Source organism: Cherax quadricarinatus, chromosome 20 (genome assembly GCF_038502225.1).
Source record: "Cherax quadricarinatus isolate ZL_2023a chromosome 20, ASM3850222v1, whole genome shotgun sequence".
Lineage (NCBI taxonomy): Eukaryota > Metazoa > Arthropoda > Malacostraca > Decapoda > Parastacidae > Cherax > Cherax quadricarinatus.
The window spans coordinates 21,753,585-21,776,228 of record NC_091311.1 but is presented as its reverse complement, the minus strand read 5'-3'; the positions used below and the strand labels follow the sequence as shown (position 1 = coordinate 21,776,228).

Below are 22,644 nucleotides of genomic sequence, written 5' to 3'. Positions count from 1 at the left end.
TAATACTGCCTTATTAGTCTTAAGTTAATTTTAAGTTTGCCCAAAATGTTCTGCATACAAAGGGGCTTTTGGTATGTGCACCCAAGTATTATAATCCTTTGTACAACCATGTAACATGTCAAAATAAAAATTATTATTATTCTTAAACCAGCAAATAATAGAGCCAACAAGATTGGAGAATACACTGGACCTCATTTTCACTAACGATGTTGATCTGATATGAAATATTACCATATCAAAAACAGTATACTCAGATAATAACATAATAGAGGTTCAGATATGTATGTGTGGGACCCCAGACCAACAAAATGTGATCAGTCATGAGGGAGCCTTCACCAAATTCAACTTCAATAGCAGAAACATATGGTAGGACCACGTTAACCAGGTCCTAAATGATATAAACTGGGAAGATATCCTAAGCAACATAGATCCAAACCTGTGTCTAGAGCAGATTAACTCTCTGGCACATGAGTTATACTCAAAGCATGTTTCTTTAAGGAAAAGAAAGAGAAGATGTAAACTAGAAAGAGAGAGGTGTTCCCTGTACAGGCGAAGGCAAAGAATAACAGAACAGCTAAAAGAGGCCAATATATCAGTAATACAAAGGGAGGCACTTGTCAGAGAAATGGCAGACGTCGAACTTAAGCTGGAGATATCTACAGGAGTCAAAAAACACGGTAAGAACTAAAAGCCATTAATGAAATTAAAAGAAACCCAAAATATTTCTTTCCTTATGACAAATCTAAGTCGAGAACAATGCCCCTACTTAGACGAGATGGGTCCTAAACAGGCTGCTAATCAGACTGAGAGTTGAAGACATAAACAAATTTTTTATGAGCAAGACACAGAATTTGCTAGACTCATACCTACCTGATATTATCCTGCATTCATCAAGAAATGCAAGAAACCCCTATCATGTGCTTTTAACATCCTCTGGAGAGGAAACATGAACACAGGAGAAACTGGTCGATCTCTTTCTGACAGACTTAGGGAGCACAAAAATAGTGTTAGGCTTGCTGACACTAACAATGCTCTTTTCTGTCACGTCAGAGATCATAGCCATCCTATTGACTGGTCTTCTGCTAAAACTGTCTTCCCTACTTCCAACTCGAACAGTCGCCGTTTAGTTGAATCCTCTCTAATACACAACTTTCCTTGTATGAACCTTAGCCCTGGCTTCGTCTCTGTAGATGCCTTCCTCTCCCACTACATTGTAAAATGCTCCAAACTTCAGAACACCCGTGACTTAACCTGAATCCTCATTTCTTCTTCTTCTTCTTCTTCTTCTTTTTCTTCTTCCTCTTCCCCTTTCCTCTCTCCTTTTCTCCTCTGGGTTGTCTTTCTCTCTCCTGTCTCGTGTTTCTGTTCCTTCTTCATTTATTTTATTTCACCACTTCCCCTTTCATGCACCTCGGTGCGCTTGCTCTCCCTCTGTGGGTTTCTAGCTCTCTTGCAGTGCTCCCCTTCCTTTGTATTTGACTGGCTCGTCTTCCTTATTTCCCACTTCTACCACTACCACTACTACTACCTCTTCTTCTTCTACTACAACTACTGATGAAATTAAGACACATGTGCGGCGTCTGGTTGTCTTTGTTGTGGACGTTTCGCCATCCAGTGGCTGGCTGGATGGCGAAACGTCTACGGTGGGGATGCCCGGGTGTTGTGCATGTGTCATTTCATCCTGTCGGTATTATATACAATTCTTGTACTACTACTACTACTACTACCTCCACCTCTTCCTGCCTATATATAGCCGTCCTGCTCCACCTCTGTTAGTGTGACTTTGTCAATGGTCCAAGTCGGACCGAAACGTCGTCGTAAGCTTCTCTCTTTTATGTGCGGGTTATTTGTGTATCGTTCCAGTCACAGTATTGTGCCTTTTTGTTATTTACAGGAGTTGTCTCACAGCTGCAAACAAAAACAGACATAGCCCCAATCTATAAAGGGGGCAGTACAGCAATAGCAAAGAACTGCTAACATGCCACATCATAAAAATCTTTGAAAGGGTTCTAAGAGGCAACATCGCCACTCATCTAGATACCCATCAGTTACACAACCCAGGGCATCATGGGTTTAGAGCAGGTCGCTCCTGCCTGCCCCAACTACTGGACCACTATGACAAGGTCCTGGATGCTCTAGAAGACAAACAAAATGCAAACAAACAAAGTGACCATGGTGTAACCACGCACAAGCTGCGTGATAAAGGAATAACACAAAAATTTGGTAGGTGGATCTATAATTTCCTAACAAACAGAACACAAAGAGTAATAGTAAACAGAGATAAGTCTGAGGCAGCTACTGTGAAAAACTTTGTTCCACAAGGCACAGTACTGGCTCCTATCCTGTACCTCATCCTCATATCTGGCATAGACAGGGATGTAAGCCACAGCACTGTGTCTTTCTTTGCAGATGACACCTGAATTTGTGTAACAGTGTCTTCCATTGAAGACACTACAAGACTCCAGGTGAACATCACCCAAATCTTTAAACGGGCCACAGAAAACAATATGAAGTTCAATGATGAGAAATTTCAATTACTCCAATATGGAAAACATGAGGAAATTAAAACTATATCAGAGTATAAAACAAATTCCAACCACACGATAGAGCGAAAAACTAATGTAAAAAACTTGGTTGTGATAATGTCATAGGATCTCATTTTCAAAGACCACAACATTGTAGCAACTGCATCTGCTAGAAAAATGACAGGGTGGATAATGAGAACCTTCAAAACTTAGGATGTCAACCCCATGAAACTCTTTAGGTTGCTTGTTCTATCTAGGTTGGAATATTGCTGCATACTTACAGCACTTTTCAAGGCAGGTTAAATTGCTGACCTAGAAAATGTACAGTGAACCTTCATGGCACACATAACTGTGATAAAACACCTCAATTACTGGGAATGGTTGAAGCTCCTCAACCTGTACTCCATAGAATGCAGGTGGGAGAGATACATGATTATATATACTTTAAGAATCCTAGTGGGATTGGTACCAAACTTGCACATGAAAATCACTTCCTATGAAAGCAAGCGACTCACCAGACGATGCAACATTCCCCATTGAAGCATGGGCGTCACTAGCACAATAAGACACAACACAATAAGTGCCAGGGGCCCAAGACTGTTTAACTGCCTTCTAGCATACATAAGAGGGCTTACCAATAGACCTCTGGCCGTCTTCAGGAACGTGCTAGGCAGGCATCTAAAGTCAGTACTTGACCAGCCAGGCTGTTGTTGGTAAGTCGGATTGCGTGCAGCCAACAGTAACAGCCTGGTTGATCAGGCCCTGATCCACCATGAGGCCTGGTCACAGACTGGGCCGTCAGGGCATTGACCTCCGCAACTGTTACGGCCCCCTGCCAAACTAGCGGTTAAGTAGTTAATCTGCCGGCCGGCAGTACCACTGGGTATGTCATCAAACCCATTGTGGGGACTGCTGAGCCGGCCTTAGAGCATTAAGTACCTGAACACCTCACAGTACGCATCTAAGCAGTAGGTACCTGAACACCTAATGGTACACGTCTACTGGCCTTAGAAGCAGTAGGTACCTGAACACCTAATGGTACACATCTACTGGCAGTAGAGTATTCTACAGGCTTCTACTGATTTTAGAAGAAGCGCTCACCGCAGCTCACTGAGTCTGTTGGCCTCAGTTATTTGATGGCCGCATTCAGCGAGCTTGCAACATAGTGTGTGCTGCATCGGACCACCTTGCGGTGTGTCAACTGGTCTTGAAGGCGGTAGATAGTACTCGCCAGACCATCTTACGGTGTACTTCTACCGGCCTTAGAGAGTATCTACAGGACTACCGGTGATGTCTGCGGACTCACCGCCTACGATGGTCAACTGTGGGCCGGAGTCATCAGATGCTGTTTAGTGGGACATTACATGAAGAAAAGGTTGGAGTGTTACATTGAACTGGGCTAGGACCATAGTGTGACACTTAAGGAAGTATGATGGAGTGGAACACTGAGATATGCTACAGGACCGTAGTGGAACACTGAGAAGAAAAGGGTGTCGTGTGACACTGAAGATAGCCTGGTTGTAGTGTACATTGAATAGTGTCATGTGACTGGCCTCGACAAAGACGCTATGCGGGTAGTGTGACGCAGAGACAAGGGTGTCAAGTGTGACACGGTTGCGAAAGTGTGTGTATTACACGGAGAAAAGGGTGTCAAGTGACACGGTGGAGAAAGAGCATCACAACTCGGATAAGTGTCGTGAGAAACGCAGTTGATTGTAATTTATTTTAAATGTTACTTAATTTATTATTTTAGCATAGATATCTATATATATATATATATATATATATATATATATATATATATATATATATATATGACACAGTAGTGTCAAGGAAGTTGTACCCTGTGTAGGGTCATGAATTATTTATTATTTTAGTAAAATGCTATTTATAATTTATTATTGTAACATGTATATATATCTTTTAAATACCTCTAGACCAAAGATTGATTTTTATATTATATTAAAGATTAATTGATTTTAATGTGTATATATGTATCCCGAACTCTTTATTACAAAATGAGTGAAACTTACCATCTTTAAAAATCACTTTTTTTGTAATAGCAACCCTCTTCAGGTATTCTCCAGGTATAGTTGAAGATACAAGAATCTTAACCACTCTAGTGTTATGCTGTTTATTAAAACTCTCAATTCAAACATGTACTTTTATTTAATTATTGTGCTAAGCCCTCTATAGAATACTTATTTATTGCAGCAGGAAGTTAATTTTCTGAGCTATCAGTAATTGAGATAAATGTTTTCCTGTCATGAGGTTTAATACTTACTTAAATTTAAAAAGATAAAAAATCAAATTTCTTACCAGTAACATAGACCCCAGTGAATATTTCTGGAATTTTTTTTATATGCCAATTTCATGTGCTTACCTGTGCCTATTATCTTTTTCTAGTAATGTATAATTAATTCAAGTTGGCTTTCAGGCTGGTACTGTTGCATAAGACTCGTCTATCTATGGACACTGTAAACTCCATCTCTTTGTATCTGTTTTGCAGATCTGGTAGTTTTCCCTGTTTTACAGAAGACCTGGTTAACTGTAGGATATCATTCTTCTGGTAAACTGTAAGTACATAAAATGACCTAATTTTGTTATAAGTGTGAATTACAGTGGACCCTCGCCTAATGCTATTAATCCGTTCTTGAGAGCTCAATGTTAGGCGACATTATCGTTAGGCGAATTAATTTTCCCCATAAGAAATAATGGAAATCAAATTAATCTGTTCCAGACACCCCAAAGTATGAACAAAAAAATTTTTTTACCACATGAAATATTAATTTTAACCCTTTGACTGTGGCGGCTGTATATATACGTCTTACGAGGTACCATGTTTGACGTATATATACTCATAAATTCTAGCGGCTTCAAATCAAGCATGTGAGAGAATGGGTCTGTGTGGTCAGTGTGCACCACATAAAAAAAATCCTGGAGCACGCAGTGCATAATGAGAATAAAAAACTCAGACCGCTTTTTTTAATTAAAATGCCGAATTTGTAGTCTATTTTCGTATAGTATTTATGGTTGTATTCTCGTTTTCTTGGTCTCATTTGATAGAATGGAAAACATATTATAGAAATAGCGGTGATTTTGATTGATTTTACTATAAAATGAACCTAGAAATGGAGCTCAAAGTAGGGGAAATGTTTGATTTTTGCCAATGTTCAAAAGTAAACAAATGATGCCATTGTCCAATAAATGCCCAACTAGCCATTCTAATATGCAGTCATGAATGGGTTGATTTTATTTATACAATTATTACAGTATTGCAGTAGTCTGCATAATAGTAAGTCTTCTATTTTTTGTTTGAATAAAAATTCAAAATAGAAAGCAAGAGTAATATCAGAGGGGCCTGGAGACATGACTGATGAGCAAAGAAAATGTTATTTTAGAGCCAGGAATGTCTACATTGTTCATTCTGGACCTTATTTTGAAATTGTCATATTTTTTAGTTTTCGTGAAATTGGCCAAATTGCAAACTTCTGACCACATTATTAAGTAGTTGAAATCGGTAAATGGGCAGTTTCTTGTACTCAATCGATAGAAAAAATGGAGTTCTAAAGAAATAGCTATGAGTTTGGGCGACTGGAACAATGGAATTAGCCGAAAATAGGGCTCAAAGTGGGCGAAATCGCCGATTTGTAAACAGCGCCGAGGTCGCTAACTGTGCGAGAGCATAATTCTGTCAGTTTTCCAACAAATTTCGTTTTTTTGGTGTCATTACAATCGGGAAAAGATTCTCTATCATTTCATAAGAAAAAATAATTTTTTTTTTTTTTAAATTTTGCGACACCAGGAGACACCTCAGGATTGGGGGTTGCGACAGTCAAAGGGTTAATACACACAGACTGAAGAAGACATGCACAGTTACATGACACTTACCTTTATTGAAGATCTGGTGATGATTGATGGGATGGGAGGAGGGGAGAGTGTTGATGTTAGTGTTTAGAAGGGGAATCCCCTTCCATTAGGACTTGAGGTGGCAAGTCCTTTTCTGGGGTTACTTCCCTTCTTTTAATGCCACTAGGACCAGCTTGAGAGTCACTGGACCTCTGTCGCACATATCTGTCCATAGTGGCCTGTAGCTCCCATTCCTTTATGACTTTCCTAAAGTGGGCCACAACATTGTCAGTGTACAGGTTGCCAACATGGCTTCCAATAGCTGTGTGAGGGTGATTTTCATCAAAAAAGGTTTGCACCTCCAGCCACTTTGCACACATTTCCTTAATCTTTGAAGTAGGCAACTTCTTCACTTTATCCATCCCCTCCTCCAAAGCAGTTTTCTCAGATCTGGCCTCTTGCTGTTGAAGATGATCTAGCAGCTCATCAGTGGTTAGTTCTTCATTGTCCTCCTCCACTAACTGTTCCACATCCTCCCCACTAACCTCCAACCCGAAGGACTTCCCCAATGCCACAACGGATTCCTCAACTGGCATAGAATTCCCAGGGTTAGCCTCAAACCCTTCAAAATCCCTTTTGTCTACACATTCTGGCCACAGTTTCTTCCAAGCAGAGTTCAAGGTCCTCTTAGTCACTTCATCCCAAGCCTTACCTATAATGTTTACACAATTGAGGATGCTAAAGTGATCTCTCTAAAACTCTCTTAGAGTCAACTGAGTTTCTGAGGTCACTACAAAGCACCTTTTAAATGTAGCTTTTGTCTACAGTTTCTTGAAGTTTGCAATGACCTGCTGGTCCATGGACTGCAGGAGAGGAGTGGTATTAGGAGGCACAAACTTCACCTTAATGAAGCTCATGTCTGCAGAAAGTCGCTCTGCCTAGTCTGAAGGATGACCAGGAGCATTGTCTAATACCAGGAGGCACTTAAGGTCCAATTTATTTTCCAGGAGGTAATTTTTCACAGTGGGGGCAAATGCATAGTGTAACCAGTCATAGAAAAAGTCCCTAGTGACCCATGCCTTACTGTTTGCCCTCCACAGCACACACAAATTAGCCTTGAGGACATAGTTTTTCCTGAACACTCTGGGAGTTTCAGAGTGATACACCAATAAAGGCTTCACTTTGCAATCACCACTAGCATTGGCACACATCAACAGAGTAAGCTTGTCTTTCAATGGCTTATGTCCTGGGAGTGCTTTTTCCTCCTGAGTAATGTAGGTCCTGTCTTGCATTTTCTTCCAAAACAGGCCTGTTTTGTCACAATTAAACACTTGTTCAGGTTTCAGTCCTTCACTGTCTATGTACTCCTTGAATTCCTGCACATACTTTTCAGCTGCTTTGTGGTCCGAACTGGCAGCCTCACCATGCCTTATCACACTATGTATGCCACTACAATTCTTAAATCTCTCAAACCAACCTTTGCTGGCCTTAAATTCACTCACATCATTACTAGTTGCAGGCATTTTTCTAATTAAATCGTCATGCACCTTCCTAGCCTTTTCACATATGATCGCTTGAGAGATGCTATCTCCTGCTGTCTGTTTTTCGTTTATCCACACCAATAACAGTCTCTCAACATCTTCTATCACTTGCGATCTCTGTTCCGAAAACAAAGTTGCACCTTTGGCAAGAACAGCTTCCTTGATTGCCGTTTTCTTGGCCACAATAGTAGCGATGGTTGATTGGGGTTTTGTGTACAACCTGGCCAGCTCGGAGACACTCACTCCACTTTCATACTTAGCAATGATCTCTTTCTTCATATCCATAGTAATTCTCACTCTTTTTGCTGTAGGGTTGGCACTAGAAGCTTTCTTGGGGCCCCTGGTGACTTATTTTGCAGGTGCAATCACTAAAAAGGCTGTGATAATATGAAATGTTCCGATTGTATGCTTGGAAGCGACCGTGGTGGCTGGCTTGTAAACACTGGCACCCACGGAACAAGTGAGGCTGGCTCAGGCCGCATGTGGATGCGTCTCGAACGAACCGCGTTGAGCGAGTTTTTTAGCGCTAGCTGAGGCAAAATTTTTGCGTTAAAATGTATCACTAGGCGGATTTAACGTTATGCGATGCATTCGTTAGGCGAGGTTCCACTGTATTAAACATTTACTGTCCTCTGTTTCATTTTATCATTGATCACTAGATTATGGAAATATAAACACTTAAGCAGTATAATGACAATATTTTGCCCATGCAGTGGGCTTTATCAAGCCACAAACCAGACAAACACTTATTTAATACATACCAATTACTCAAGAGCTACTCAAAAAACTTCTAAATAATTTAAGACTGCTCAACTATTTGATCTTTAACTCCAAACTTAAAATTGTTTCAATCTCATCATTGTATATTGTACTGAGAATTGCTCAACCATTTATTCATGACTTCAAAATTATAATGTTGCAATTTCATTGTTTTAAATTGTATATTATATTATATTATCACACTGGCCGATTCCCACCAAGGCAGGGTGGCCCGAAAAAGAAAAACTTTCACCATCATTCACTCCATCACTGTCTTGCCAGAAGGGTGCTTTACACTACAGTTTTTAAACTGCAACATTAACACCCCTCCTTCAGAGTGCAGGCACTGTACTTCCCATCTCCAGGACTCAAGTCCGGCCTGCCGGTTTCCCTGAACCCCTTCATAAATGTTACTTTGCTCACACTCCAACAGCACGTCAAGTATTAAAAACCATTTGTCTCCATTCACTCCTATCAAACACGCTCATGCATACCTGCTGGAAGTCCAAGCCCCTCGCGCACAAAACCTCCTTTACCCCCTCTCTCCAACCTTTCCTAGGCCGACCCCTACCCCGCCTTCCTTCCACTACAGACTGATACACTCTTGAAGTCATTCTGTTTCGCTCCATTCTCTCTACATGTCTGAACCACCTCAACAACCCTTCCTCAGCCCTCTGGACAACAGTTTTGGTAATCCCGCACCTCCTCCTAACTTCCAAACTACGAATTCTCTGCATTATATTCACACCACACATTGCCCTGAGACATGACATCTCCACTGCCTCCAGCCTTCTCCTCGCTGCAACATTCATCACCCATGCTTCACACCCATATAAGAGCGTTGGTAAAACTATACTCTCATACATTCCCCTCTTTGCCTCCAAGGACAAAGTTCTTTGTCTCCACAGACTCCTAAGTGCACCACTCACTCTTTTTCCCTCATCAATTCTATGATTCACCTCATCTTTCATAGACCCATCCGCTGACACGTCCACTCCCAAATATCTGAATACATTCACCTCCTCCATACTCTCTCCCTCCAATCTGATATTCAATCTTTCATCACCTAATCTTTTTGTTATTCTCATAACCTTACTCTTTCCTGTATTCACCTTTTTCTTCTTTTGCACACCCTACCAAATTCATCCACCAATCTCTGCAACTTCTCTTCAGAATCTCCCAAAAGCACAGTGTCATCAGCAAAGAGCAGCTGTGACAACTCCCACTTTGTACTAAACTGTATTATGTACTTCATGTTGTAAATTGTTTTTAATTGTTCTGAATTGTAGTACTGTACTTTTTATAAACTACAGTGGACGCTCGGTTATCGGCTGTAATCCATTCCAGAAGGTTGGCCTAAATCTAAAAAGGCCGAAAACCGAAATAATATTTCCCATAAGAATTAATGTAAATACAATTAATCTGTTCCAGACACCCAAAATTATTAACAAAAAATGCATTTTTTAAAGATTAACTATAGTTTTACATACACAAAACAATGAGAACTAAATAAAATAAATAAATGAACATTTAAATCACTATTACATAACATTTAAATCACTATTACATACCTTGTTTAAGACTTATTGGTTTATGGAAGACAAGGAGGAGGAGGAGAGAGGGAGGACTGATTATTGTTTGAAAGGGTAATCCCCCTCCATAAGGACTTCAGGTATCAAAGCCCTCTCTGGGGTTACTTCCCTTCTTTTTCTTTAACTGCCACTAGGACCAGCTTGAGAGTCACTGCACCATTGTCGCACAAAAAAACTGTCCAGAGAGGTCTGTTTCTGGCGCCTCTTTAACCCTTTGACTGTCGCGGTCGTATATGTACGTCATAGGAGATACCGTGTTTGATGTATCTATACGCATAAATTCTAGCGGCTTCAAATCAAGCAGGAGAAAGCTGGTAGGCCCACATGTGAGAGAATGGGTCTCCATGGTCAGTGTGCACCATATAAAAAAAATCGGGGAGCCAGTGGTGCATTGTGGGAATACCATTTCAGTCGTCCTTTTTCAGCATGTCTAGCGGTAAGAAATATGTGACTTCCCTGCAAATCTGGGACTCTTCTCTTCCCAAGTGATGCTCTAACACAGATGGAAGTGTCAATGAAGATCAATTTCATGATTTGAGGAGTTTGAGACCAAAAGCAATGGAGGAGGTGGAGGAGGAGGAGGAGGAAGAAGAGGAGGAGGAGGAAGAGGAGGAGGAAGAAGAGGAGGAGGAAGAAGAGGAGGAGGAAGAAGAGGAGGAAGGAAGGAGGAAGAGGAAGGAAGGAGGGAGGAGGAGGAAGGAGGGAGGAGGAATTAGGGAGGAGGAAGAAGGAGGGAGGAGGAAGAAGGAGGGAGGAGGTGGGAGGGAGGAGGAGGAAGGAGGGAAGAAGGAAGGAGGAAGGAGGGAGGGAGGAGGAGGGAGGAGGAGGAAGGTGGAAGGAGGAGGAAGAAGAAGAAGAAGAAGAATAATAAGAAGAATAAGAAGAATAAGAAGAAGAAGAAGAAGAAGAATAATACCTAATACCTAATAATAATAATATGTAATAATATGTTCCCTTGAGGCATGAAAACAGTTCACCCCATGACAGTGACAAGATAAGGGGAGATAACATCTGATAAGAGCTGACCTTTGATGAGCGTAAACGAGGGTGGAGGGAGGGGGGCAGCTGTCCATCTGTCAAGAGCCAGGAGGAGGAGGAGGAGAAGGAGGAGGAGGAGGAGGAGGAGGAGGAGGAGGAGGAGGAGGAGGAGGAGGAGGAGGAGAAGGAGAAGAAGGAGAAGAAGGAGAAGAAGGAGGAGAAGGAGGAGGAGGAGGAGGAGAAGGAGGAGAAGGAGGAGGAGGAGAAGGAGGAGGAGGAGGAGGAGGAGGAGGAGGGGGAGGAGGAGGAGGAGAAGATGACGACGAACAAACATTTGTCTGTCTGTCTGTCTATTTGTCTGTCTGCCAAACTCCCTGTCTATCCGTCTAGCTCTGTCTCAGAGAGAGCCACAAGACTGTGTCATCATCACGTTTACTCACATCTTCAAGCAGAGTATAGCACTTTGTCTGGATTTTTTGGGTTATCCTAGGTAATTTACACTATGTATAGTTGTATTTATGTGTACCTGTGAGACAGAGATAGACAGAGAGAGAGAAAGAGAGACAGATTGAAAGAGATAGAATGAGGGAGAAAGATAATTAGATAGAATGGAGGGGGAAGCAGCATCCAACCCCATTGTTTTGACAGGCGGTAGGGGGAGTGAGTAATGAGACAATATGTCATTTTGACAGCTGCCGACTCCTGACTCAAAACAATTATAAGCCACACACTCGCACACAAGACAAGCTTGCTGAAGGGTGATAATAGGAGTTTTATGAAAGTATCTAGTGACTATATATGTGTATATATATTATAGAAACCAGAAGCAAGAAGGGAAGGCAGGAATGAAGGAAGGACTAGATGAAAGGAAGGAAAAAAGTAATGAAGGACAGATGAAGGAATGTAGGAAGAGAGGTGGAATGCCCTCCAGGTAGCCTCCAGGTAGGAAAGGAATGAAGGAAATTAGGAAGGAAGGAATGATGACACACGACCATTTACCTAGGATAACTACATAACACAACTGCCTGCTAATACTTTGAAGAAAACTGCTCAGAGGAGGTGTTTTGTCTTTGCACATAAAAAAAAACTTCAACAAAAATGCGCACACTGATTTTATGTGTGAGGAGTGTAAAACACCACTGTGTATGACACCATGTTTTATGTGTAAGAGTGTAAAACACCATTTTGTATGACACCATGTTTCAAAGTGTAAAACACCACTGTTATGACACCATATGTGTAAGAGTGTAAAACACCATTGTGTATGACACCATGTTTCAAAGAGTTCCACAAGCTGCAGAACTTCTAGGAATATATTCAGTGACTGTATATTGGTATATATATTATAGAACAATAGTAATAAAAATTTTTTTGTATTGTTTGCTTTTGTAAACAAGTTTTGTAAACAATATATTGATAATTATGTTTGTGTGCTTATTGTGTTGTATACAACGAGTGTATATATGTACATTGCACCTTACTTTGGTCTCACAGGCCACATAAGTTATGTAAAAAAATAAAATAGTGAAAAAAAACAACAAACCTTCAAAAACAAGTAAACTAAAGTTTACCGGGGGAGCGGCAGTCGCCGCTGTTGCCATACGTGGCTCATTTTCTGCAAACTTCATGCCTCTATATCTTGGTAAGTACTGATGGGAAATTTTTTTTTTTTGGGACTAAAACAATCAGAAAAATAATCTTAACATTTTCATAAGAAAAAATAATTTTTTTTTTTTTCGAATATTTTGCGACACCAGGAGACACTTCAGGATTGGGCCCTTCGACAGTCAAAGGGTTAAGATTTGCCTGAACTGGGAAAAGGTTTTGTCACTGAACATGTTGTAGATATAGCTTGTTTCAGCTTGGTCATGGTGATATTTCTATACAAAACTTTGTATCTCACTCCACTTTGCACACATGTCCTTAATCACTGAAGAAGGCACATTCTCCCCTGTCTCTTCCTCCTCCTCCTCCTCTAAAGCAATTTCCTCAGCTGTGGTCTGTTGCTGTTGCAGATGAAGGTCTTGCAACTCTTCAGTGGTTAACTCTTCCCTGTGATCCTCCACCAACTCTTCCACATCCTGGCTACTCACATCCAATGCCATGGATTTCCCCAAAGACACAGTAGATTCCACAACAGGCATAGGGTCATCAGGGTCAGCCTTTAACCCTTCAAAATCCTTGTTGAAGACACATTCTGATCACAATTTTCTCTAAGCAGAGATCAAAGTCCTGGAAGTCACTCCCTGCCAAGCCTTACCTGTAAGGCTTATGCAGTGGAGGATATTGAAGTGATTCCTCCACACCTCGTAGGGTCAAGTCAGTGTCCGAGGTCACTTCAAAGCACCTTTGAAACATTGCTTTCGTGTAGAGCTTTTTGAAGTTAGAAATGACCTGCTGGTCCATGGGCTGGATGAAAGGAGTGGTGTTGGGAGGCAAGAACTTCACTGTTATAAAACTTAAGTCCCTAAACAAATGGTCTTGCAAGTCTTCAGGATGAGCAGGAGCATTGTCCAGTACCAGGAGGCACTTGAGTGGCAATTTATTTTTCTGGAGGTATTTTTTCATACTTGGGCCAAACACTTCATGGACCCAGTCAATGATAATTTGCCTTGTGACCCACGCCTTATTATTAGCTTTCTACAACACATACAATTTACTCTTGATAACATTGTTTTTCTTGAACATTTTGGGATTTTCAGAGTGATACACCAGTAAAGGCTTCACTTTGAAATCCCCACTAGTGTTACCACAGAACAAAAGAGCAAGCCTATCCTTCATAGGCTTGTGCCCTGGCAGTACCTTTTCCTCCTGCATGATGTAGCTTCTCTTTGGCATTTTCTTCCAAAGGAGGCCTGTTTCGTCACAATTGAACATTTGTTGGGGGAGGAATCCTTCAACCTCTATGTACTCGTTGAATTCATGCACAAATTCTTCAGCCGCACATTTGTTTGAACTTGCAGCCTTGCCATGCCTTAAAACACTGTATGCGACTACACTTCTTAATTCTCTCAAACCAGTCTTTGCTGGTCCTAAATTCACTAACAGCAGCACTCATTTGAGGAATTTTATTCATGAGATCTGCATGCAACTGCCTTGCCTTTTCACAAATGATCGACTCCATAACACTATCTCCCGTTAATTGTTTATTGTTGATCCACACCAACAATAACTTCTCCACATCTTTGATTATTGGTGATCTTTGTTTCATTAGCATACTTACCCCTTTTGCAACATTAACTTTCTTGAATTCTACATTCTTTTCCAGGATGGAAGTGATTGTTAATTTGGATTTCCCATACATCCTGGCAAGCTGGAGCACACGTACATCACTCTCGTACTTTGCTACAATTTCTTTTTTTAATTCCATCGTGTTTCTCATTTTCTTTACCAAAGGAACTTACTAGGAACTTTCTTTGGGCACCTGGTGGCTTATTTTGTAGTTGCATTAAATAAACACCCAGAAAAACAATGGCTTATAGTGAAATGTTTGGATGAATGCATTGGAGTCTTTCTCACTCTCCGAGAGACACAGCCAAACTGACTCACGAAGTAGAGTGGCTGGATGGACACATCCAATACGGCCGATTTCCGAGTTGACGACTGAAATCCGGGATAGAATTTTGGCCAAAAAAGCTGCCGAAATCCAAATTGGCCAATATCCGGAGGTCCATTGTATATATACAGTGGACCCTCGCCTAACGATATTAATCCGTTCCTAAGAGCTCAACGTTAGGCGAAATTATCGTCAGCCGAATTAATTTTCCCCATAAAAAATAATGGAAATCAAATTAATACATTCCTGACACCCCAAAGTATGAAAAAATTTCTTTTTATCACACAAAATATTAATTTTAATACCCACAAACTGAAGAAGACATGTACAATTACATGACACTTGCCTTTATTGAAGATCTGGTGATGATTGATGGAATGGGAGGAGGGGAGAGTGTGGAAGGGGAATCCCCTTCCATTAGGACTTGAGGTGTCAAGTCCTTTTCTGGGGTTACTTCCTTCTTCTTTTAATGCCACTAGGACCAGCTTGAGAGTCACTGGACCTCTGTCGCACAACATATCTGTCCATAGAGGCCTGTACCTCCCGTTCCTTTATGACATTCCTAAGGTGTTTCACAGCATTGTCAGTGTAATAGTCACCAGCACAGCTTGCAATAGCTGTGTGAGGGTGATTTTCATCAAAAAAGGTTTGCACTTTAAGCCACATTGCACACATTACCTTAATCTTTGAAGTAGGCAACTTCCTCAATTTCTCTATCCCCTCCTCCGGAGCAGTTTCCTCAGGTCTGACCTCTTGAAGATGATCTTGCAGCTCATCAGTGGTTAGTTCTTCATTGTCCTCCTCCACCAACTCTTCCACATCCTCCCCACTAACCTCCAACCCCAAGGACTTCCCCAATGCCACAATGGATTCCTCAAATGGCATAGGATTCCCAGGGTTAGCTTCAAACCCTTCAAAATCCCTTTTGTCTACATATTCTGGCCACAGTTTCTTCCAAGCAGAGTTCAAGGTCCTCTTAGTCACTTCCTCCCAAGCCTTACCTATGTTTACAGAGTTGAGGATGCTAAAGTGATCTTTCCAAAACTCTCTTAGAGTCAATTGAGTTTCTGAGGTCACTACAAAGCACCTTTCAAACATAGCTTTTGTGTACAGTTTTTTGAAGTTTGTAGTGACCTGCTGGTCCATGGGCTGCAGGAGAGGAGTGGTATTAGGAGGCAAAAACTTCACCTTAATGAAGCTCATGTCCCCAGAAAGTCGCTCTGCCACGTCTGAAGGATGACCAGGAGCATTGTCTAATACCAGGAGGCACTTAAGGTCCAATTTATTTTCCAGGAGGTAATTTTTCACAGTGGGGGCAAATGCATGGTGTAACCAGTCATAGAAAAGGTCTCTAGTGACCCATGCCTTACTGTTTGCCCTCCACATCACACACAAATTAGCCTTGAGGACATTGTTTTTCCTGAACACTCTGGGAGTTTCAGAGTGATACACCAATAAAGGCTTCACTTTGCAATCACCACTAGCATTAGCACACATCAACAGAGTAAGCTTGTCTTTCATAGGCTTATGTCCTGGGAGTGCCTTTTACTCCTGAGTAACATAGTTCCTGCTTGGCATTTTCTTCCAAAACAGGCCTGTTTTGTCACAATTAAACACTTGTTCAGGCTTCAATTCTTCACTGCCTATATACTCTTTGAATTCCTTCACATATTTTTCAGCTGCTTTTTGGTCCGAACTGGCAGCCTCACCATGCCTTATCACACTATGTATGCCACTACGATTCTTAAATCTCTCAAACCAACCTTTGCTGGCCTTAAATTCACTCACATCACCACTAGTTGCAGGCATTTTTCTAATTAAATCGTCATGCAACTTCCTAGGCTTTTCACATATGATCGCTTGAGAGATGCTATCTCCTGCTATCTGTTTTTCGTTTATCCACACCAATAAGTCTCTCAACATCATCTATCACTTGCAATCTCTGTTTTGAAAACAAAGTTGCACCTTTGGCAAGAACAGCTTCCTTGATTGCCGTTTTCATGGCCACAATAGTAGCGATGGTTGATTGGGGTTTTGTGTACAACCTGGCCAGCTCTGAGACACGCACTCCACTTTCATACTTAGCAATGATCTCTTTCTTCATATCCATAGTAATTCTCACCCCTTTTTGCTGTAGGGTTGGCACTAGAAGCTTTCTTGGGGCCCATGGTGACTTATTTTGCAGATGCAACCACTAAAAATGCTGTGATAATATGAAATGTTCCGATTGTATGGTTGGATGCGACCGCGGTGGCTGGCTTGTAAACATTGGCACCCACAGGACAAGTGAGGCACGCTCAGGCCACAAATGGACGCGTCTCGAATGGAACAAATCGCGTTGGGCGAGTTTTTTAGCACTAGTCGAGGCAAAAATTTTGGGTTAAAATGCATCACTAGGCAGATTTAACTTTATGCGTTTCGTGATTAATCCGTTCCAAACAGCCTGCCGAAATTCGAAATTCACGAAACTCGAAACCATTTTCCCCATAAGAAATAATGGAAATAAAATTTATCCGTTCCAGACACCCAAAAATATTAAAATAAAATATTTTTTTTCAAACTAAATAAAGATTTATATACTGAAATCAATGAGAAATCAAGTACATGCATATAAAAAATAATAATAACATTACACTTACCCTTACTGAAGACTTCTGGGTGGATGGAAGATGGGAGGAGGGGATAGGAGGAAGGTGTACACTATTGTTTGGAAGGAGAATCTCCTTCCATTAAGACTTTAGGTAGCAAGTCCTTATCTGGGGTTACTTCCCTTCTTCTTTTAATGCCACTGGGAACAACTAGAGAGTCACTGGACCCCTGTCACACAAAATATCTGTCCAGAGAGGTCTTTTTCTGGTGTTTCTTTAAGATTTTCCTGAAGTGGGACACAACACTGTCATTGTACATGTTGCAGATATAGCTTGTTTCAGCTTGGTCAGTGTGATACCTTTCAACAAAACTTTGCAACTCATTCCACCTGGCACAAATCTCCTTAATCTTTGAAGAAGGCACCTCATCCACTCCCTCTTTCTCTTCCTCTGAAGCAAGTTCCTCGGCTGTGGTCTAATGCTGTTCCAGTTGAAGCTCTTGCAGTTCGTCAGTGGTTAGCTCTTCCCTGTGGTCCTCCACCAACTCTTCCACATCCCCGTCACTCACCTCCAACCCCATGGACTTGCCCAATGCCACAACACCTTCCACAACAGGCAGAGGGTCGGCAGGAACAGGGTCTGCCTCAAACCCTTCAAAATCCCTCTGGATCGTGTTCCTCACTTTATTTACCAAAGGGCTTGCACTAGCTTTCCTTGGGTCCAAGATGACTTATTTAGCAGTTGCAAGCACAAAAAACAACGGATTATTATGAAATGTATTGTTTGAACCCACGGGGTGATGGTCACGTGTTGGTAAACAATGGCACACTGAGCGTGAATGGTGTGGGAGACTGGCTTGGTGTGCCTGGTGTCGGGCGGACGGGTACCGGACAGTCGCCGAAATACGAGTCTAATCACGAAACTCGAGGCAAAATTTTGCCAAAAAAACTTGCTGAAGGTTGAATTTCACGAAAGTCGAGGCTGCCGAAACTCGAGGGTCCACTATACATACATACATACATATATATATATATATATATATATATATATATATATATATATATATATATATATATATATATGCAATAAGATCACAGTAAACAGGTGATTTTAAAATAGTTCCTTGACAATGTGAGTAACGAAAGCGCTTGGAATTTCACTGCTCTTTCACAGTGGTTGTTTTGCATATATACAGTGGACCCCCGCATAACGATATTAATCCGTTCATGAGAGCTCATTGTTATGGGAAATTATCGTTATGCGAATGAATTTTCCCCATAAGAAATAATGGAAATCAAATTAATCCGTGCAAGACACCCAAAAGTATGAAAAAAATTTTTTTACCACATGAAATATACGTTTTCCTAGACACAAAGAGAAGGATACATGCACAATAGTAGAGTAGTACATGCACAGTATATATTGTGCATGTACTACTCTACTAAATGAAGAATAAATGACACTTACCTTTATTGAAGATGCAGCAATGACTGATGAGACACTGTGTCCTGGGAGTGCCTTTTCCTCCTGAGTACTGTAGATCCTGTTTGGCATTTTCTTCCAGAACAGGCCTTATCACACTGTGTATGTCACTACGATTCTTAAATCTCTCAAACCAACCTTTGCTGGCTTTAAATTCACCAATATGAGCACTAGTTCCAGGCATTTTTCCCTGTTCATCTGGGTGTTAGTCGACTGGTGGGTTGCATCTTGGGAGACAAGATTAAGGACCTCAATGGAAATAAGTTAGTCCTCGATGATGAACTGACTTTCTTGGGTTATCCTGGGTGGCTAACCCTCCGGGGTTAATTGTTTCTCGGTAATTGTTTCACGTTAAACCTCACCAACAACACTCTCTCCACATCTTCGAGTAATACAGCTGATGGTGGTGCAGCAACAACAACAGCTGTGGTGCAGCTGACCATGGTGCAGCAGCAGCTGACCATGGTGCAGCTGCAGCTGTGGTGCAGCAGCAGCTGACTGTGGTACGATAGTATTTATCACCCTTTTTACCACAGGGTTGGCACTAGAAGCTTTCTTTGGGCCCATGGTTGCTTATTTAGCAGTTACAAGCACTATAAATAATGGAATAATACAAAATGTATCGAATGTATGCATGCAACCGGCCACCCTGGCTTGTAAACAATGACGGCAAGGCAGGCGCTCAGGCTGGACGGACAGGTTTGGGACAGGTTCGGGACGAGTCATGTTCAGAGACAGCTGATGGTGCAACAGCAGCTGACCGTGGTGCAGCAGCAGCTGACTGGTCCAGCAACAGCTGACTGATCCAGCAACAGCTGACTGGTCCAGCAACAGCTGACTGATCCAGCAACAGCTGACTGATCCAGCAACAGCTGACCGATCCAGCAACAGCTGACTGATCTAGCAACAGCTGACTGATCCAGCAACAGCGATTCTTAAATCTCTCAAACCAACCTTTGCTAGCTTTAAATTCACCAATATGAGCACTAGTTCCAGGCGTTTTTCCCTGTTCACCTGGGTGTTAGTCGACTGGTGTGGGTTGCATCCTGGGAGACAAGATTAAGGACCCCAATGGAAATAAGTTAGACAGTCTTCGATGACACACTTTTTTGGGTTATCCTGGGTGGCTAACCCTCTGGGGTTAATTGTTTCTTGGTATTCTCAATAAGCCACACCAACAACGGTGCTACAGCAGCAGCAGCAGCAGCTGACAGTGCTACAGCAGCAGCAGACGATGCTACAGCAGCAGCAGACGGTACTACAGCAGCAACAGCAGCAGCAGCTGACAGTGGTACAGCAGCAGCAGCAGCAGCTGACGGTGGTACAGCAGCTGACAGTGCTACAGCAGCACCAGCAGCTGACAGTGCTACAGCAGCACCAGCAGCTGACAGTGCTACAGCAGCAGCAGCAGCAGCTGACAGTGCTACAGCAGCAGCAGACAATGCTACACCAGCAGCAGATGGTACTACAACAGGAGCAGCAGCAGCTGATGGTGGTACAGCAGCAGCAGCAGCTGACAGTGCTACAGCAGCAGCAGCAGCTGACAGTGCTACAGCAGCAGCAGCAGCAGACGATGCTACAGCAGCAGCAGACGATGCTACAGCAGCAGCAGACGGTACTACAGCAGCAGCAGCAGACGGTACTACAACAGCAGCAGCAGCAGCTGACGGTGGTACAGCAGCAGCAGCAGCTGACGGTGGTACAGCAGCAGTAGCAGCTGACAGAGCTACAGCAGCAGCAGCAGCTGACAGTGCTACAGCAGCATCAGCAGTTGACCATGGTACCACAGTATTTCGATAATATTTCTCACCCTTTTTACCACAGGGTTGGCACTAGAAGCTTTCTTGGGGCCCATGGTCACTTATTTTGCAGATAAAATCACCAAAAACACTGTAATAATACGAAATGTTATGAGTGTATGCTTGGATGTTACCACGGAGGCTGGCTTGTAAACAATGCCACCGGCGGAACATGTGAGGCTGGCTCAGGCCTCACATAGACGTGTCTCGGACGAACAGCGTTGAGCGGGTTTTTTAGCGGTATGTGAGGCAAAATCTTAGCGATAAAATGTGTCGGTATGCAGATTTAACGTTATGTAAGGCCAACGGTATGCGGGGGTCCACTGTATACAGTAAGGCCTCGCTTTGCGGCGTTTTGCCTTATGGCGTACCGCTAATACTGCGATGTCAAATTATGACCAAAATTTGCTATACGGCAAGCGGTCTTTTAAATATGGCGCCTCCCACCTGGTTTGTTTACATTTTCCGTGACATTTATTATGTCAGGAAACTTTCCAAAATTTCAAGTGTTTTAAAGTTACTGCATATTTTATATGTACTCTGGTAATTATACTTATGTGTACCTGTACTTAAATATACATACACACTGTGCTGGTGTGCAGGTACACATTAAAATTGCTAAGTCTCTCTCTACTCATGACGGCAATACTACGTAATAATAATCACTCTTGGGCACACTAAATGTCTTATTTTACATCAATATAGGCATTTTCATTAATCCATCAATGATATTTTCCTGAAAATTATATATGAAACCCATTACATAGCATATAAACATGATACATACACTCAGAATATAAATATGAGATTTGTTTACAAATCAGCTGTGTAGGTAGTGTCAGAAGAATTACGTTTTCTCTAGTCAAACACTGGGGGGGGTAACTGTAGAAAAATATTCTTTTCGTATGCCTTTACTCTATGTATAGCAATTCATGACCCTTGTGGGTTTAGTGCTTTTTATAATAATAATAATAATTATTATTACTATTAATATTAATAATATTAATATTATTATTATTATTAATATTAATACTAATACTATTATTATTATTATTATTATTATTATTATTATCTTCATTCGCTCTAAAAATGGTGTGTTGCTGTTTGTTTATTCTGAACTAACTTGTACAACTTGTACACAATGTAAGAGTATTTGTATTGTGAGGTAATTATTGTTAAAATAAAAAAATATTGAGGTAAATGTTTTACAAACTCTTACAAATGGATGTGAATAAACTAAAAGTAGACACATATTAATACGCATTTATTTCGCCTGACCAAGTGATCGTCCACTACCTGTTCAGTTTGTGTTCTTAAATTGTGTCAATTTTGTATCTCGTTCTCTCTCTTGTTTACTCTTTCGTTAACTAGTTGGCTCTCATTGACGATGGCGTCTAAGGTTAGCTGTAATAAAAAGAGAAGTCGTAAGCCTCTTGCTTTAAGTGCCAAGTTGGAGGATGATGGTGTGCCATTCTGATTTTATTCAATAAACACCCTGCCACTCACCTCTCACACATTAATATTAATATTTTAAGGTAAGTAATAAGTGTACTCTGTGTGTATCTTACCTTTTATTGTGTTTTTAATGCCTATTTCTATTGCTAACTTAATATAAGTTAGTGTAAACTTGTTGTCTGGCATTTATTGCATATTTTATATGCTCTGATAATAATACTTGTGGAGCCGGGTGGAGGGACAACATTACGTTTTCTCTGTTCAGCCATCAGAGAAAACGTGTATGAATCTGCGTTTGGCCCAGCCACTCCCTCACCCTAATCCTAATGGCGCTAAAGCTAACCTATGACACTGAGCTTGACTCTGTCATCATTACTGATTCTATATCATCATTGAAGGCTCTTGACTCACATAATGACTCCAACAACATGCTCATTGGGGAAGCCAGGTATAGATACTCAAAAATTAGGGACAAAGGAATTAATGTACAATTGCTATGGATCCCATCACACATTGGATT

General features: G+C 41.4%; 1 protein-coding gene across 12 annotated transcripts in view; it reads left to right on the top strand.

Moving 5' to 3' along the window:
• The window catches only part of LOC128703737 (mucin-2), a 282,769-nt gene that overhangs the window by 119,368 nt on the left and 140,757 nt on the right, over nt 1-22,644 (top strand). For 11 of the 12 annotated variants that reach the window (XM_070086896.1, XM_070086905.1, XM_070086902.1 and 8 more), the window contains one exon: nt 5,035-5,101. The exons of the other annotated variant lie outside the window; for it this stretch is intronic. The gene's annotated coding sequence lies outside the window, so the exon portion shown is untranslated. The remainder of the gene's footprint in view (nt 1-5,034; nt 5,102-22,644) is intronic. 12 annotated transcript variants of the gene reach the window in all.